The following is a 17757-nucleotide window of genomic DNA, read 5'->3' as shown; positions in this document are numbered from 1 at the left end:
TGTGCCCATCTCCCTCCCTCCCCTACCGCCGGGCAGAGCCAGCCCTGGAGCGCTGGGGCTACCTGCTACAGAAGCTGAGCCCTCAAAGGTCTCATTCCCCACAGGTGCTCCACGGGTGGACCAGCCTGGCAAGGCCCAGATGGATGGAATCTGCCCGCCAGAATCTCAAGGAGTAGCCTGTGCCCCGCCCACCCCCCCGGGGGCACATAAGGCCTTCCTCACCCCCTCTAGCTCTCTCATCTTCTTGGGCCATCTCTCTCTGCCCTGCTTCTCTTTTTCTCTCTCTGTTGCACACATCTTTCTTTCTTTCTCTCCTGTTCCTTCCCTTTCATACCCTTTCTCTACCTCTTAATTCAGAATCCAATTCGGTATTGGATGGAATCTGCCCGCGCAGAATCTCAAGGAGTAGCCTGTGCCCCGCCCACCCCCCGGGGGCACATAAGGCCTTCCTCACCCCCTCTAGCTCTCTCATCTTCTTGGGCCATCTCTCTCTGCCCTGCTTCTCTTTTTCTCTCTCTGTTGCACACACCTTTCTTTCTTTCTCTCCTGTTCCTTCCCTTTCATACCCTTTCTCTACCTCTTAGTTCAGAATCCAATTCGGTATTCCCAGGCCCCTTCCACCCCAGGATTTCTGAGTGTCCTTACACCTGCCCCGGGCCACCACTATGTGATACAGGGCCAGTATCCCCTCCCCTGCCCACCTCTAAAACCACCCCACTCTGAACAGCTCAAATAAACCTCTACCCCAAGACGCCTGTGTCTCGGCCCCTCTACCTGACCCTAACACTGAAGGGCTGACGTTTCCCTGGGTGCAGACCGGGCATCGCGAGCAGCAGTGTGAAAGAGGAGCTGGTGGCAGGAGGCGAGGGCACCAAGGAGACGCAGTTTTCCCTGCAAAACCAGCCATGCTTTTCGGATTTACTATGCCCAAGCTTTACCTCGGCAAGAAGTCAACGAAGCAAGCTCAAGAGGGCTGGGAGGTTTCCATGGGATGCTGTGCTCACAGCCCTTAGTTCAGTTTGGGGTGACGGGGGGGCTGCAAACATGAGCCCACTGCCCAGCACACGCTGACTGCCAAGAAACCCCAGCTTTCTTCCTTACCCGGCGCTCGGAAAACGGAACAAGCGTGCCAGGTGCACTGCTTCACACCACAGAAGCGATCCCAAAGGTGCTAGGGTGACCAGGAGCACTTCCCAGCAGTGGCTTCTGCTCTCCCTGCCCCACTTGAACCAGCAAGAGAAGGCACAGCTACCTGAAGGGAGGCGTCTCCCACTCACACACCCTGCAAAACCAAAAGAACCTGAAGGGGACCCAGGGCCCGGCTGAGCAGCACCAGACAGCTCTCCTCAACCTCCCCTTCCCATAGGCCAGAACCAGGACCACCACTGGGGTCTCAGGAAACCAAGGGATTGTAGCCAACCCACCCTCTCACTAGCTGATCTGGGAGCTGACGCACCTCACCAGCTGAGCCAAGCCCACAGCGCACCAAAGAGAACCGGCTTTAGAACTCAGCGTAGTCGTTGAGGTCAAAAGAAACACTTGTTGGGCTGGAGAGATGGCTTAGCGGTTAAGCGCTCGCCTGTGAAGCCTAAGGACCCCGGTTCGAGGCTCGGTTCCCCAGGACCCACGTTAGCCAGACGCACAAGGGGGCGCACGCGTCTGGAGTTCGTTTGCAGTGGCTGGAAGCCCTGGTGCGCCCATTCTCTCTCTCTCCCTCTATCTGTCTTTCTCTCTGTGTCTGTCACTCTCAAATAAATAAAAATAAACAAACAAAAGAAACCAAAGATGAAGTGCCATTCAGAGAATACAAATGATTTTAAATACGCTCAAAGAAACCAAAGATGGAGCCTAAGGAATCAAAGAAAAACAAACTCCTGAAGGAAAACACTGGAAATCAACGTAGAGCCAGAGGGAGGTGGACACAGGCACTGGAGGAGGAACTGGAGAAAGACCACTTTTTATAGGCAGTCAGCCAGGGTCAAAGGCCCAGGGAGGACATGGGCACCACCTTGCCTGCGCTGGCAGGTCTAGAACCATCATCACATCCATTCTCATCCAAGATGGCTGCCCACACAACCCCCCCCCAGCAGCAGCTTCCAGCTTCTTGCTCAGACTGGTGCTCCTGGATGGGCTGGCAAATCAGGTCTCTCTCCCTTACACACCTGGCTCTGATGACCAGGGTCATTCTAAGTGGATTTTTTTTTTTTCAGGGGAGGAGGGGTTCAAGGTCAGGTCTCACTCTGGCTAGCCCAGCCCACGCTGACCTGGAATTCACTATGTAGTCTCAGGCTGGCCTCAAACTCACAATGATCCTCCTACCTCTGCCTCCGGAGTGCTGGGATTAAAAGTGTGCACCACCACGCCCGCCCGGCTAATTGGATGTTTAATCCACAAGTGGACCTGGCATGTGCAGTAAGTCTCTCTTGGTCCTTGTCTCCTGTGCCCGAGCTCCTGCTCCTGGCTTCGGTAAGCTCTCCCCTGGCTGGAATTTGTGTGCCCATGTGCTTGCCCACCTCGTTCGTTCGTAGAGGATGCGATCTTTGGGCCCTGAGCCCCTCCCTCTCCCGATCTGTGGTCTTCTGTGTGCGGGCGAAGGCCTCATATGCTTTGCTTCCCGCATGTATGTACCTTCCCTAGGGGTTTCTCCTGGGAAGCTTCTCAGTGAAGGAGACCCTCTCCATCTCCCCGCCCCTTCCAGCCAGGCAACGGGGGAATTCTTGGGTCTTTTAGCTAGCCTTTCTCCTGGACCCTAATTCTCCCTAAAGTAAACCTCATAATTCATAATTTACCCTTCTCAGAGTCCAACTTTTCAATTCATTGCTAATCAGGATAAGAATTCAAAAGCTGGGGTCCATGAATATTCTAGAATGTTCTGCATCTTTATAGAATCCCTTCTTAGACCCCAAAATCCTGCATCATAATACATAAGGATAGAGAAACACTGAAGAGATACTTACCCAAAATACTGGAAATGAAAAAGTCAGTAACTCAAATAAAAAACTGTAGACAAGCCGGGCGTAGTGGTGCACACCTTTAATCCCAGCACTCGGGAGGCATCGCTATGAGACTAGAGTGAATTCCAGGTCAGTGTGGACGAGAGTAAGAGCCTACCTCAGAAAAAAAAAGAACAAAAAACTGTAGACAGGGCTGGAGAGATGGCTTAGCGGTTAAGCGCTTGCCTGTGAAGCCTAGGGACCCCGGTTCGAGGCTCGGTTCTCCAGGTCCCACGTTAGCCAGATGCACAAGGGGGCGCACGCGTCTGGAGTTCGTTTGCAGAGGCTGGAGGCCCTGGTGCACCCATTCTCTCTCTCTCTCTATCTGCCTCTTTCTCTCTCTGTCTGTCATTCTCAAATTAATAAATAAAAAAAAATTAAAAAAAAAACTGTAGACAGTGTCACCAACATAATAGATCAAGGAAGGAGGAGAATATCTGACGTGAAGATGGAAGATTTAGAACAATCCAACAAAGAGAAAGAGTGGGAATTTCAAGACATTCAGGATACAATGAAGAGATCACACTAAGAACAAGGAAGAGGCTGGAGAGATGGTTCAGGTTAAGGTGCTTGCCTGCAAAGCCTAATGACTTGAGTTCAATTCCCCAGTACCTACATAAAGCCAAATGCACAAAGTGGTGCATTCATCTGGAGTTCGTTTGCAGTGACTGGAGGCCCTGGCATACTCATTCTTTTCACTTCTCTCTTCCTTTCTCCCTCTCTCCCTCTCTCTCTGCTTGCAAATAAATAATTAGTATTTAGTATTAAAAAAAATAATTCAGGGCTGGAGAGATGGCTTAGTGGTTAAGTGCTTGCCTGTGAAGCCTAAGAACCCCGGTTCGAGGCTCGGTTCCCCAGGACCCACGTTAGCCAGATGCACAAGGGGGCGCACGCGTCTGGAGCTCGTTTGCAGAGGCTGGAAGCCCTGGCGCGCCCATTCTCTCTCTCTCCTTCTATCTGTCTTTCTCTCTGTGTCTGTCGCTCTCAAATAAATAAATTTAAAAAAAAAAAACTTAAAAAAAAAAAAATAATTCAAGGGCCGGGCATGGTGGCACATGCCTTTAATCCCAGCACTCAGGCGGCAGAGGTAGGAGGATTGCCGTGAGTTCGAGGCCACCCTAAGACTACATAATGAATTCCAGGTCAGCCTGAGCTACAGTGAGACCCTACCTCAGAAAACCAAAAAAAAATTCAAGGTAAAAGAATTCCAACCTAAAGCTATAAGAAGCTTCTCTTTTCAGATGCTGGTGACCACTGGGGAGACTCAAAACTCATCAAAGTACTGAGAAGAAGTGGCAATGGAGTGTTCAGCTCTGAAACCTCTCTATCTCATCCTCCAAAGCTCAGGAACCACTGTGAAAGAGATGAAGAAAAAAATATAAGGGCCAGAGAAGGGGAGGAGTGCTTTGCAATACTGTCTTCCAGATGCAAAATGGCCATGGGTCCTCATGGCCTCACAGTGGCTGATGCTAACTACACAAGACCTGCATAACAGGAAGGAAAATGACAACATCACAATAGACCATGGACTACTGTCAGTGGAGGACACAGGAGGGAGGAAGGAAGGGTAGTTGGAGGGAATCATGATCACGGTACACTACGTTTATGTATGTAGGTCGTCAATAAAAAGTTTGAAAAGGAATGGAAGTTGGGTGTGGTGGTGCACACCTTTAATCCCTGCACTAGGGAAGCAAGGCAGGCAGACTAATATGAGTTTGAAGCCAGTGTGAGACTACATAGTGAATTCCAGGTCATCCTGGGCTAGAGCAAAACCCTACCTCAAAAAAAAAAAAAAAAAAAAATTACTATAACCAAAGAAACGTTTCCACAAGGGCCACTGACTGACATCTACAGATACTCTAGGGCAGTACATTTGAACTCTTTTCTTAGTACAACATATAAACTGCAGAAAGATCTCACCAGGCCAGTTAGGTTAGTTGACTGGATAAAAAAAACAAGAGGATCTTTAGAGTGTTACCATCTGTCAGTAACCCATGCAGGGAAGAAGCAAGGCTAACTGTGTCAGCTCAAGGGCCAGAGGCCATCAATTACCTGAGGAGAACAACCTTACACTCACAGGAGATTGCCAAGATTTCCACGCAGTGTGCCTGCCCAGCCAGAAAGGCTAAAATATGACAGCTTTGTCAGCAAAAGCACTGGCGTCCAGAGACCTCACCATGTTATATATCTGAACCTGTAACACTTGTGTAACAAACCAGCTTGCTGCACCTGAACAAAGACTCCTCCCAGCTCAACCTCTGTTTTTTGTTTTATTTTTGCTTCCTTTTGGATTTTTGAGGCAGTCTTACTCTAGCCCAGGATGACCTGGAACTCACTGTAGCCCAAGCTGGCCTCACAACAATCCTCCTACCTCAGCCTCCCAAGAGCCGGGATTGTAGGTATGAGCCACTGAGCCTAGCATCCACTCCACCTTTGAAGAGACATTTGCTCTGGGTATAAAAGCATTTTGCAGGAGCTGGAGAGATGGTTTAGTGGTTAAGGTGCTTGCCTATAAAGCCAAAGGACCTCAGTTTGATTTCCCAGTATGCACGTAAGACAGATGCACAAGGTGGCCCATGTATCTGGAGTTTGTTTGCAGTGGCTGGAAGCCCTGGCGCTACCATTCTCTCTCCCTCTCTCTCTCGTAAGTAAAAATACCTTTATAAAAGCATTTTTCAGACATATTAAAGCACAAAGGGCAAGGATATAACAAACACCTAAAAAGCAGCAACTAACTCCACATATTTCCTTAAGACCAGGGAAGCGTGGGGACTGGGGAGATGGCTCAGCAGGTAAGAACGCTTGACGCGCAAGCATGAGGGCCTAATGTGCCTGAGTTGATTCTCCAGTGCCCACGTAAAGAGGCAGGTGTGCCAGAGCTGTGGGAGTGTACACAGGTGAACTGCTGGTGGCTGGGACAAAGCACCTGACAAGGGCAGCTTAGAGGAGTGGCGTTATTTCGGTGTGCAGTTCGGGCATGGGGGTCCCTTGTCACAAAGGACAGCATCCAATCAGCAGCGAGGAAGGATGGTGGGAAGGAGGACAGCAGGTGGGGATGGGCTGTGACACCCCAAGGCACATCCCAGGTGACACTCTTCCTCCAGCAAGCTCCACCAGCTCACCAGCTAGAGATGAAGTATTCAAACATTTACAAACCACCTCAGCCAGTCGGACCAAAACAGCAGCCCCACTCCGGGTTCAGTGAGAAACAAAGTGGAGTGACGGGGAAGGACACCTGACTTTCTCGGGAGACCACTTATGTCCCCCTGCAGCTGCCTCGTTCCCACCCCTTCACCATCTGAAGTGGAATCTAGTTAATCTACTTTTACCCTTCCTCCTTACTAATTTTTTAAAATTATTTGAGGGCAGTAGAAAGAGAGAGAACAGGCAGGCAACGGCCTCCAGCCACTGCAAACTGGCTTATATGGGTCCTGGGAAATCGAGCCTAGAACTGAGGTCCTTAGGCTTCACAGGCAAGCGCTTAACCACTAAGCCATCTCTCCAGGCCTAATTTTTTTTAATTTTTATTTTATTTTATTTATTTGAGAGCGACAGACACAGAGAGAAAGACAGATAGAGGGGGAGAGAGAGAATGGGCGCGCCAGGGCTTCCAGCCTCTGCAAACAAACTCCAGACGCGTGCGCCCCCTTGTGCATCTGGCTAACGTGGGACCTGGGGAACCGAGCCTCGAACCGGGGTCCCTAGGCTTCATAGGCAAGCGCTTAACCGCTAAATCATCTCTCCAGCCCAGACCTAAGTTTTTTATTGTTTTGTTTTTCCAGGTACGGTCTCGCTCGAGTCCAGGCTGACCTGGAATTCACTATATAGTCTCAGTCTGGCCTCAAACTCATGATTCTCCTACCTCTGCCTCCCAAGTGCTGGGATTAAAGGAATGCGCCACCACGCCCAGCCCATTTTTAGTTTTTTGGATTTTTCAAGGTAGGGTCTCACTCTACCCCAGGCTGACCTAGAGTTCACTATGTAGTCTCAGGGTGGCCTCAAGGTCATGGTGATCCTCCTACCTCTGGTGCTGGGGTTAAAAAAGACGTGTGCCATCACGCCCAGCTTGTAAATATAAATTATCGACTTAACCTCTAAACTCTCCAACCCTAATAAACTCCAGCTGTGAGTTCAAGGCCACCCTGAGACTACATAGTAAATTCCAGGTCAGCCTGGGCTAGAGCTAGACCTATCTCAAAAGTACTAAAAATTTATATATATGTGTGTGTGTTTAACAGTGACAGTAAGTTTGGATGCACCACAGCCTTTTACCACTGCAAACAAACTCCAGACACATGAACCACTTTGTGCATCTGGCTTTACATAAGAACTAGAGAACCAAACCTGAGCCATCAGGCTTTGCAAGCAAACACCTTTAGCTGCTGTTGTGGGAAACTTTTCCCCTGGGAAGAGACACAGACACATGTCTTCACCGCAAATAGGGCTCAATACCAGTTTGGTGAACCAATGAGTTTATTGGGAGGTCCCCCAAAGCATCACCTTGATGCACAGTCCCGTGTCAAGACTACTCCTTGGACGCTCGTCCCTCAGCCTCGCGATGAGGGCTGACTCACAGAGCATCGGGACCCAGGGCAGCCGCAGCACAGAGAAGTCTCACTCCACCCTGAATGACCACTTCCCTGTGGCCACTTCAGACGCTCCTTGTCCCTGTCCAGGAGTTCGAGACCACAGCCCTCAGTGGGACTCCCTATTCCAGGATTAGCCCTGGGAACGCGCCTCCCTCAGCCCGGGAGGAGGATGAGCAGAGCACGACATGGGGCGCTTTGTTCCTACGTCGTTTCTTCTCTTTATCCCTATCTCCCCCGTGAGGTCGCGAGATCTTGGGCTTGACTGCATACAGCTGGCAGGGGTGGGGGCGCCTAAACCTCAGATGCGGGTCTCATGACTCTCCCCACACCGTCCCTTGCGAGGTGACCCAGCTGCTTTTGATAAAGCTGCAGTGGTTGTTTACGCCTTTCAATGCGGGGATTTGCCTGACAAGCGCTGAGCCATCTCCAGCTTCCTCCACATACCCCTTTACTGATTTCCATTCTTTTTATATATTTTTTCTTTTTTCTTTCTTTTCCTTTGGGTTTTTTGAGGTAGGGTCTCACTCTGGCCCAGGCTGACCTGGAATTCACTATGGAGTCTCAGGGTGGCCTCGAACTCACGGCGATCCTCCTACCTCTGCCTCCCGAGTGCTGGGATTAAAGGCGTGCGCCACCACGTCTGGCCTATCATATTCTTATTCTAGGGTCTCACTCTGGCCCAGGCTGACCTGGAATTCACTATGGAGTCTCAGGGTGGCCTCGAACTCACGGCGATCCTCCTACCTCTGCCTCCCGAGTGCTGGGATTAAAGGCGTGCGCCCCCACGCCCGGCTTCATCGTTTCCTTGTTGCTTGTGGTGCTCAGGGTCAAAGCACGAGCTCTACCCCCGAGCTGCCGCCCCAGCCCCGTGGGATTTTCTCGCTTAACTGTTTGCTTTCACCAAACTCCACCGCTGAGCTTTTCTGATTGCACAAGAACATATGCTTAGTGGAAAAACTGGAAAGTGGATCCTTCAAATCATAGTCAGCAGCAGAAGCTCGGGTGCCAGGCACATTTTCAGCTTCTCGAAAGCGTGTCCTGTGGTTCCCCGGCTGCCTTCGCACAGTGCCACACAGCAGCAGCACTTAGGAGATCAGAACTCAACAACCCTGGCTCTGCCTCAGCGGACCCTAGAGAGACCTGCGAACTAGAGCCTCAGAGAGCCACACCACACTCCGCGTTGCAGCCGGGCTGCCTGTGACAGGGACAGAAAGCAGCCCGTCTCTCAGACAGCCACCACCACGGACCCACAGGGTCTTTTACCGCAGGCGTTTTTCCCATTTGCAGCAGTGGGAAAAGCTGGTAGGAAAAGTCAACAGGTGTCTGGGGCTGACGACGGAGCTGACGCAGACGTGGGGACCGAGCTGTTGAGTGGAAGTGCCAGACACGCTGGCACCTGGCTCACACGTGTACTCTGTGGAAGTCTCCCGAGCCGGGAGCTTCGCCGTTTCAGAGGTAACTCCGCGTCCTCCCACCACCCGCTTGATCAGTGCGACATGGCCAAGCCCGGAAGAGGGCATGATGCAAGTGCTCACCAGGCTGGGAGGGTCTCACTCGAGTCCGGCTGACCTGGACTTCATTATGAAGTCTCACGGTAGTCTCAAACTCAGGACGCTCCTCCTACCTCTGCCTCCTCCCAAGTGCAGGATTAAAGGTGTGTGCCACCACACTCAGTCATTTTTATTTTATTATTATTATTTTTGTTTTTTTCGAGGTAGGGTCTTATTCCAGCCCAGACTGACCTGGAATTCACTATGGAGTCTCAGGGTGGCCTCGAACTCACGGCAATCCTACCTCTGCCTCCCAAGTGCTGGGATTAAAGGCGTGCGCCACCACGCCCGGCTTTATTTTATTATTTTTGAGGCAGGGTCTCTCAGTTGCCTGAAGCTTACCAGTTAGGCTAGAGTGGCTGGCCAATGAGCCCCAGGGATCCTTCTGTCTACAGACCACCAGGTCTGGCATTTCTACATGGATTCTAGGGGTGGAACCCAGGCTCTCATACTTGCGAGGCGAGCAGTTTACTAGCTGAGCCACCTCCCCAGCCACGATCCACTCTGCTGACAAAAGGACTCAATGCACCACACGTGGCAGAACAGAGTGAGCGACGGACACTGGGATGTGGGGCCTAAGGAACTGGGCGAATGGTGGGAGCAGTGAGGGAGACGGGCAGGGCAGCACTGCGGAGGTGGGCAGATGGAAGCTGGAGCTGTGTGGACACGGTGTGAAATGCCTGACAGGGCCCCAGCGCAGACAGGTGCCCAGTGTTCAAGACCCCTACGGTGAAAGTCCAGGCCTCAGGCTCCCTCAATGTGATTCTAATGTTTTCAAAGGTTCCCAAAGCACAACCCTAAATCAGCAGCAGCTGTCAAGAACTCAGCTCCAGGGTCCATACCCACATATTAATGCCACTCTCACTTTTGGTTAAAGAGCTTCTCTTTTCAGATGGCAGTGACCTTGGGATGACTCAGAAGGCACCATGGTGCTAAGAAGAAGTGACAGAGGAGTGCTCAGCTCTGAAATCTCTCTATCACACCTTCTAAGGCTCAGGGCCTATTGCAGAAGAGGTGGTAGAAAGAATGTAAGAGCCAAAGGAAGGGTAGGACTCCTTACAACGTGCTCCCCACAGACACAAAATTGCCTAGATATCCATGACCTCACAGTGCCTGACACTACCTACACAAGACCATCATAATAGGAGGAAAAGATCATGACATCAAAATAAAAGAGAGACTCAGAGGGGGAAGGGATATGATGGAGAGTGGAGTTTCAAAGGGGAAAGTGTGGGGAGGGAGGGAATTACCATGGGATATTGTTTACTATTATGGAAGTTGCCAATAAAAAATATTTAAAAATACTTTTTCTAAAAAAAGAATGCAGAGCCAGGTGTGCTGGCGCACGCCTTTAATCCCAGCACTCGGGAGGCAGAGGTAGGAGGATCACCAAGAGTTCGAGGCCACCCTGAGACTCCATAGTGAATTCCAGGTCAGCCTGAGCGAGAGTGAGACCCTACCTCGAAAAACCAAAAAAGATAAAATAAAATAAAAAAAGAATGCTTTGTTAATTTTGAACTTGAGGTATTCTGGTTCACTATAACCTCTGTTTGTTGTCAGTGGTTGCTTGACCAAGATCAAAGAAAGGGAAAGTAACCGCCATCACCTAGCTTTTTCTTACCTTTCAATTTCAAAGAGTAAGCTAGTTTCACTTCTAGCTTGCCATGAGCTTGGTACATCCTCCTCTGTGCCTCTTTGTGTCCCTGAGCTGCTCAGGACTAAGTTTTCCTTTTTCCGCGACTCAAAGAGTCCAGATGGAAAAGCTTTATTTCTGAGTCAAAGCACTTCCTAGCTACAAGAACCTGATTTCTCCCATAACTTGGGGCTCCCGGGGCTTCCCTGCTACAAGCTCAGATGAACAGTATGTCTCCTCAACAAGCAAGGCACTAGAAACTACTATGAAGGGTGGCAACATTCTTAATAACAGACAAGACAAATTACCATTGGGGTTAGGATCTGGAAAACTTTCTTCTAAAGAAAGTTTATTTGTTTTAATAATAACAGTCATATTAGTAATTACTACTTATGAAGCCACTATTATGTGCTAAATAAATACTGTCCTAGGTTCTTTACACACAGGGTATTATTTCGTTTAGCCTTCAAGTAACCCTGAGGCAAGTAATTTATTTATTTTTTATTTCTCTTTATTTATTTATTTATTTTGGTTTTTGAGGTAGGGTCTCACTCTAGCACAGGCTGACCTGGAATTCACTATGTAGTAGTAGTCTCAGGGTGGCCTCGAACTCATGGAGATCCTACCACTGCCTCCAGAGTGATGGGATTTTTAGAGGCGTGGACCACCATGCCCAGCAAGTATTTTACTTATTTATTTGCAAGCACAGAGAAAGCAGAGGTTGTTAGTACTCACAACCAGGGCCTCTAGCTACTACAAAGGAACTCCAGACACATGTACCACTTTGGAAAGCCCATTAATCACTGAGCCATATCTCCAGCCCAAGGAAAGTATTTCTATTCTTCACTTTATATCTAAGAAAGCAAAGGACTAGAGAGTTGGTCAACAGTTTGCACTGAGCTAGGCATGGTGGCGCATATCTTGGTAGAAGGATCGCTGTGAGTTTGAGGCCAACCTGAGACTACATAGTGAATTCCAGGCCAGCCCAAGCTAAAGCGACACCCTACCTCTGAAAAAAAAAAACAAAAAACAAAAAAGAGAGAGCCCAAATAATGATTCAACTCTTTCTGAACTCAAAAGTTCTTTCCAGAGGCTAGAGAAATGGCTTAACAGTTAAGGCACTTGCCTGCAAAGCCTAAGGACCCAGGTTCAATTCCCCAGTACCTATGTAAGCCAGATGTACAAGGTGGCGCATGTGTCTGGAGTTTATATGCAGTGGCTAGAGGCCATAGTGCCCTCTTTCTCTGTCTCTCTCAAATAAAAATAAAAATATTTTGGGCTGGAGAGATGGCTTAGCGGTTAAGCGCTTGCCTGAGAAGCCTACGGACCCCGGTTCAAGGCTCAATTCCCCAGGACCCATGTTAGCCAAATGCACAAGGGGGCGCACGCGTCTGGAGTTCGTTTGCAGTGGCTGGAGGCCCTGGCGCGCCCTTTCTCTCTCTCTCTCTCTATCTGCCTCTTTCTCTCTCTGTCACTCTCAAATAAATAAATAAAAATATTTAAAAATAAATAAATAAATAAAAATAAAAATATTTTAAAAAGTTCTTTCCAGGGCTGGACAGATGGTTCAACAGTTAAAGGCGCATATTTGAAAAGCCTGATAGCCCAGTGGTGCACGCAGGTTTACGCTGCTGGTAGAAATCACCCAACCAAGAGCAGCTTCTGGGAAAAAGGCTTATTTTCGCTTACAGGCTTAAGGGGAAGCTCCACGATACCAGGGGAAAATGATGGCATGAGCAGAGGGTGGACATCACCCCCTGGCCCACATAAGGTGGACAATAGCAACAGGAGGGTATGCCCAACACTGGCAAGGGGACACTGGCTATAACACCCACAAGCCTGCCCCCAACAATACGCTCTCTCCAGGAGGTGTTAATTCCCAAATATCCATCAGCTGGGAACCTAGCATTCAGAATACCTAAATTTATAGGGAACACCTGAATCAAACCACCACACCCTGGTTAAATTCCCCACATACAGCCATATGCACAAAGTGGCACATGTTTCTGAAGTTCACTTGCAGTGGCAGGAGGTTCTGTTGCACCCACTCTGTCTCCCTCAGGCACACTCATCTCTCTCTCTCCTCCCTGCCCCCCCAAAATATATATACATATATATGTGTGTGTGTTATGTATATGTGTGTGTGTGTGTGTGTGTGTATATATATATATATATATATATATATATATATATATATACATATATATATATTTTTTTTTTAAGTTGTCTCTGCTGGGTATGGTGGTACATGCCTTTAATCCCAGCACTTGGGAGGCTGAGGTAGTATAATGGGGAAATTGGGGTTCTGGGGTGTTTCCTGGAACCCCAAGCCCTGAATTCATATCTATAAATCAAAGATTTGGCAATTCCAGATTTAAGAGAATGATTTTTTAAATGCCACATTTTAGCTGGGCGTGCTAGCGCATGCCTTTAATCCCAGCACTCGGGAGGCAGAGGTAGGAGGATCGCTGTGAGTTCGAGGCCACCCTGAGACTACACAGTGGATTCCAGGTCAGCCTGAGCTACAGTGAAACCCTACTTCGAAAAACCAAAAAAAAAAAAAAAAGTCACATTTTATTTAGATTTTACAAAGGAGTGCAGAAAGGGGAAGGGTGAGGGGTTTGGGGAAATAAAGTCGGGAGAAGAGTACATCACATGGAGCCCAAAAGCCCATGTGGGCCATGTGTAGTGCATAAGTCCATGTGACCAGACAGATCTGGGGGAAAAAGCATGAAAAAAAAAAAAAGAGAGAAAAAGAAGTTCAGGGAGCTCCTGCCATTTGGGGAGCTGAAGGGGATAAAGAACCCATGTGGCGAATAAGGGTGAGAGGTTGGGCTTCCTCCGCTCAGGCCCAGCTAGGAGGGGCTCAGCCTAGATCCTCCTAGCCCAGGCCCAGACGCGGGAAAAACTCACAACTCACCCATGACTGGAAGTTCCCAACTGATCAGGCAGATCACCTGCCCTCCCTTGCAAAGGTCTTAGGGTGGTGGACTGTTTTAGGAAGAGACTAGGAGATGAGAGGCTGAACGAGACCAACCACAATGGTTAAACCCTATGAAAGACCTCCCTCCCAGGAGGGGTCCTGACAGTGGAAAAACAGTTCTTTGGAACTAGGCAAGAGATAAGAAAAACTTTCATGTCTTTTTTATCTTCAGGGGTCTAGTCGCCCTAACTCTACCCGCCTTCAGTAGGATCACTGTGAGTTGAAGGTCAGCCTCGACTAGAGTGAGACCCTACCTCAAAAAAAAAAAAAGTGGGGCTGAAGAGATGACTTAGTGGTTAAGCGCTTGCCTGTGAAGCCTAAGGACCCTGGTTCGAGTCTCAATTCCCCAGGACCCACATTAGCCAGATGCACAAGGGGGGTCATGCGTCTGGGGTTTGTATGCAGTGGCTGGAGGCCCTGGCATGCCCATTCTCTCTCTATCTGCCTCTTTCTCTGTCTGTCGCTCTCAAATAAATAAAAATAAACAAATTTTTTTAAAAAATGTTGTCTACTCTGCCCCTCTAAATTTTTCAAAATGAAAAAGCCACGGGCCAGGCATGGTGGAGCTCATATTTAATCCTTAGCACTTAAGAGGCAGAAGTAGGAGGATAGCTGTGAGTTCGAGGCCAACTTGAAACTATAGAGTGAGTTGGAGGTCAGTATGGGCTAGACCCTACCTTGAGAAAAAAAAAAAAAAAAAGGCTGGGTGTGGTGGCACACACTTTTAATCCCAGCACTCTGGAGGCAGAGGTAGAAAGATCACTATGAGTTCGAGACCAGCCTGTGACTACACAGTGAATTCCAGGTCAGCCTGGGCTAGAGTGAGGGGGCTGGAAAGACTGCTTGGTGCTTAAGATGCTTTCCTGTGAAGTCTAAGACCCCAGGTTCAATTCTCCAGGACCCACGTAAACCAGATGTAGAGAGGCACATACATCTGGAGTTTGTTTGCAGTGACTAAAGGCCCTGACATGCTCATTCTCTCTATTTGCCTCTTGCTCTCTCTTTCAAATAAACAAATAATTTTTTTTTTTAAGTGGACTGAAGCTGGGCGTGGTGGCACACATCTTTAATCCCAGCACTTGGGAGGCAGAGGTAGGAGGATGGCCGTGAGTTTGAGGCCACCCTGAGACTACATAGTTAATTCCAGGTCAGCCTGGACCAGAGTGAGACCCTAACTCAGGGAAAAAAATGTGGACTGAGGGCTGGAGATATGGCTTAGTGGTTAAGGCACTTGCCTGCAAGGCCTAACAACCTAGGTTCAATTCTCCAGGACCCAAGTAAAGCCAGGTGCACAAAGTGGCTCATGCATCTGGAGTTTGTGTGCAGTGGCTAGGAGCCCTAGTGCGCACATTCTCTTTATCTCTACCACTCTGTACTTGCAAATAATTTTTTTTGGCGGGGCAGGGGGGTTCGACGTAGGGTCTCACTTTTGCACAGGCTGACCTGGGATTCACTCTGTATTCTGAGGGTGGCCTTGAACTCACAGCAATCCTCCTACCTCTGCCTCCCGAGTGCTGGGACTAAAGGCGTGCACCACCAAACCTGGCTAATAAATAATTTTTTTTTTTTTTTAATGGACTGAGGGCTGGGAAGATGACTCTGTGGTTAAACGTACATACCTGTAAAGCCTGACAGCTCAGGTCAGATTCCCAAGTACACACATAAAGTCAGATGCACAAAGCGGTGCATGCATCTGAAGTTTGAAGTGGCAGGAGGCCCTGGCATGCCCATACTTATTCATTCTCTTTCTTCCTCTCTCTCTCTCTCTCAAATAAATAAATAATTTTTTTAATAATTAGACTGAAGCCAGGCGTGGTGGCGCATGCCTTTAATCCCAGCACTCGGGAGGCAGAGGTAGGAGGATCACCATGAGTTCGAGGCCACCCTGAGACTACATAGTGAATTCCAGGTCAACTTGAGCTAGAGTGAGACCCTACCTTGAAAAAACTAAAAGAAGTGGACTGAACCAGATGTGGTAACTCACATTTTTAATCCCAGTACCTGGAGTTTGAAGCCAGCCTGAACTAAACTGAGTTCCAAGTCAGCCTGGGCTAGAGTAAGATCTTGCTTTAAAAAAAAAAAAAAAGTTGATTGATGACTGTTCCTATAGTACAGCAGAAGAAATATGGAAAACAAGACTTTTGCTGGTCATGGTGGCACACACCTTTAATCCCAGCACTCGGGGAGACAGAGGTAAGAGGATCGCTGTCAGTTGGAGGCCACCCTGAGACCACATAGAGAATTCTAGGTCAGCCTCGGCTAGAACAAGACTCTACCTCAAAAAAAAAAAAAAAAAAAAAAAAAAGACTTTTAACATATCACATCTGGCAGTTCAAAGTCACAAAGACCATACCACCTCCTATTACCCAACAGTTTTCCCGCTGGTTACAATCTCAGGGTATCAAAATGGAATGATCTCTTCATGGAAAACCCCCACAGAACAGGAGTTGGCACAACTGGAGAGAGCTAGCTCACTAGGCCAGGAAGGAAAAGAAATCAGATGTCAGGAAGTGGTGTTTATCTACAAACTCAAATCGTCGTTAACACCATGTTGACAATAATCCCACAGCGCTTTTTTCATCTTTAGCTGCCTGGCTTCCATCGTATCATCCCAGCCTAGTCTCCTTAAGGCCACTACTGACTCTCGGTCTTTCCCTTAAAGATGGGGGAAAAGCCACAAAGTTCAAAGACTTACCCTAAAAGAAAAAGACCTAAATGAATCAGGTCAGGAGACAATGAGGCACACCCAAATATGAATCCTATCACTAAGTTTTCCCACTGATTAGAATCTTAGGATATCAAAACATGATACCTGGCTGGCAGAAGTCTTTTTTTTTTTTTTTGAGGTAGGGTCTCACTCTAGCCCAGGCTGACCGGGAATTCACTATGTAGTCCCAGGGTGGCCTCAAATTCACAGCGATCCTCCTACCTCTACCCTCCCAGTGCTGGGATTAAAAGGCGAACGTCACCATGCCAGGCAGAAGTCTTTTTTTAAAATATATTTTATTCATTTATTTGAGAGAAGAAGGCACACAGAGAGAAGGGGGGGAATGGGTGCTCCAGGGCTGCCAGCTGCTGCAAATGAACTCCAGATGCATGCACCCCCTTGTGCATCTGGCTTACATGGGTCCTGGAGAGTCGAACTAGGATCCTTTGGCTTCGTAGACAAACACCTTAACCGCTAAGCCATCTCCACAGCCCTCCACCCCCCCCACAGAAGTTTTAAACTTAGGAGTGAAACACACACTCCTTCCACAGTACCCAAAACAAACTGAACCGGTAAACCAGCAACCAACTGTTTCCACAGGAAAGAAAAAGTTGCCAGCAAAGTCAGCTCCGCAACAAAACCCAAAGAATTCAGTGTTATTTGCACAAAATGAACATCACTACATAAGCAGCGGGCAGGGCTTACTTGGGGTTGGATAACCCCTTAGGCAAGGCCAAAGGGACGATATAACCTCGATTTCCATGGTCATAAATCCTAATGAGAAAGAGTCACCTGAAGACCATGAGGTCAGGCTGGGGATCTTCCCCCCCTTTTTCTGCCCACCATCCAGCAGGCGGGCCCAGGCTCTCCCATCAGGACCCTTTGGGGGCGCAGGAGCTGGGAGGACCAAAGGCCCCAGGGGTCACCCTCCTGCAGAAGACACCCCCCCCCGTATACACCCCGGGGGAGTTCTGTGTCAAGTGGGGAGGCAGTTCCTAAGGTTGGCCCAGGACTGACATGGTACCCACTGCCCCTCACAGAAGGGTCTGCGACCATCATCTTCCCAAGCTGGGGTCGCCCTCTCCCCGGAGCTCTACACCCCCAGACTACAGTCTACACACACACATACACACGCACCCCAACATCCAGCCGGCCCCACAGCTCGCCGACCCCCTTGACAGCTCCCCAGCCCGGCTTCCTTCAAACCAGCCTCCTGGCCTCGAGGGGTCGTCCCGGGGTGGGGGGTAGGGAGGAGAGGCCCGCGGGAGGCCAGGGGGTTCGGATCTGGAAGGGTTGGGTCCG

At 49.0% G+C, this 17757-nt stretch overlaps 1 protein-coding gene across 1 annotated transcript in view; it reads right to left on the bottom strand.

Annotated features, from left to right (window-relative positions):
* Tbc1d22b (TBC1 domain family member 22B) overlaps positions 1-17757 on the bottom strand; it is a 59296-nt gene that overhangs the window by 41327 nt on the left and 212 nt on the right. The window lies entirely within an intron of this gene.

The sequence above is a fragment of the Jaculus jaculus genome, chromosome 8 (genome assembly GCF_020740685.1).
Source record: "Jaculus jaculus isolate mJacJac1 chromosome 8, mJacJac1.mat.Y.cur, whole genome shotgun sequence".
Lineage (NCBI taxonomy): Eukaryota > Metazoa > Chordata > Mammalia > Rodentia > Dipodidae > Jaculus > Jaculus jaculus.
Note: the sequence above shows the minus strand (reverse complement) of the source record. Positions and strands in the feature narration are given on the sequence as shown.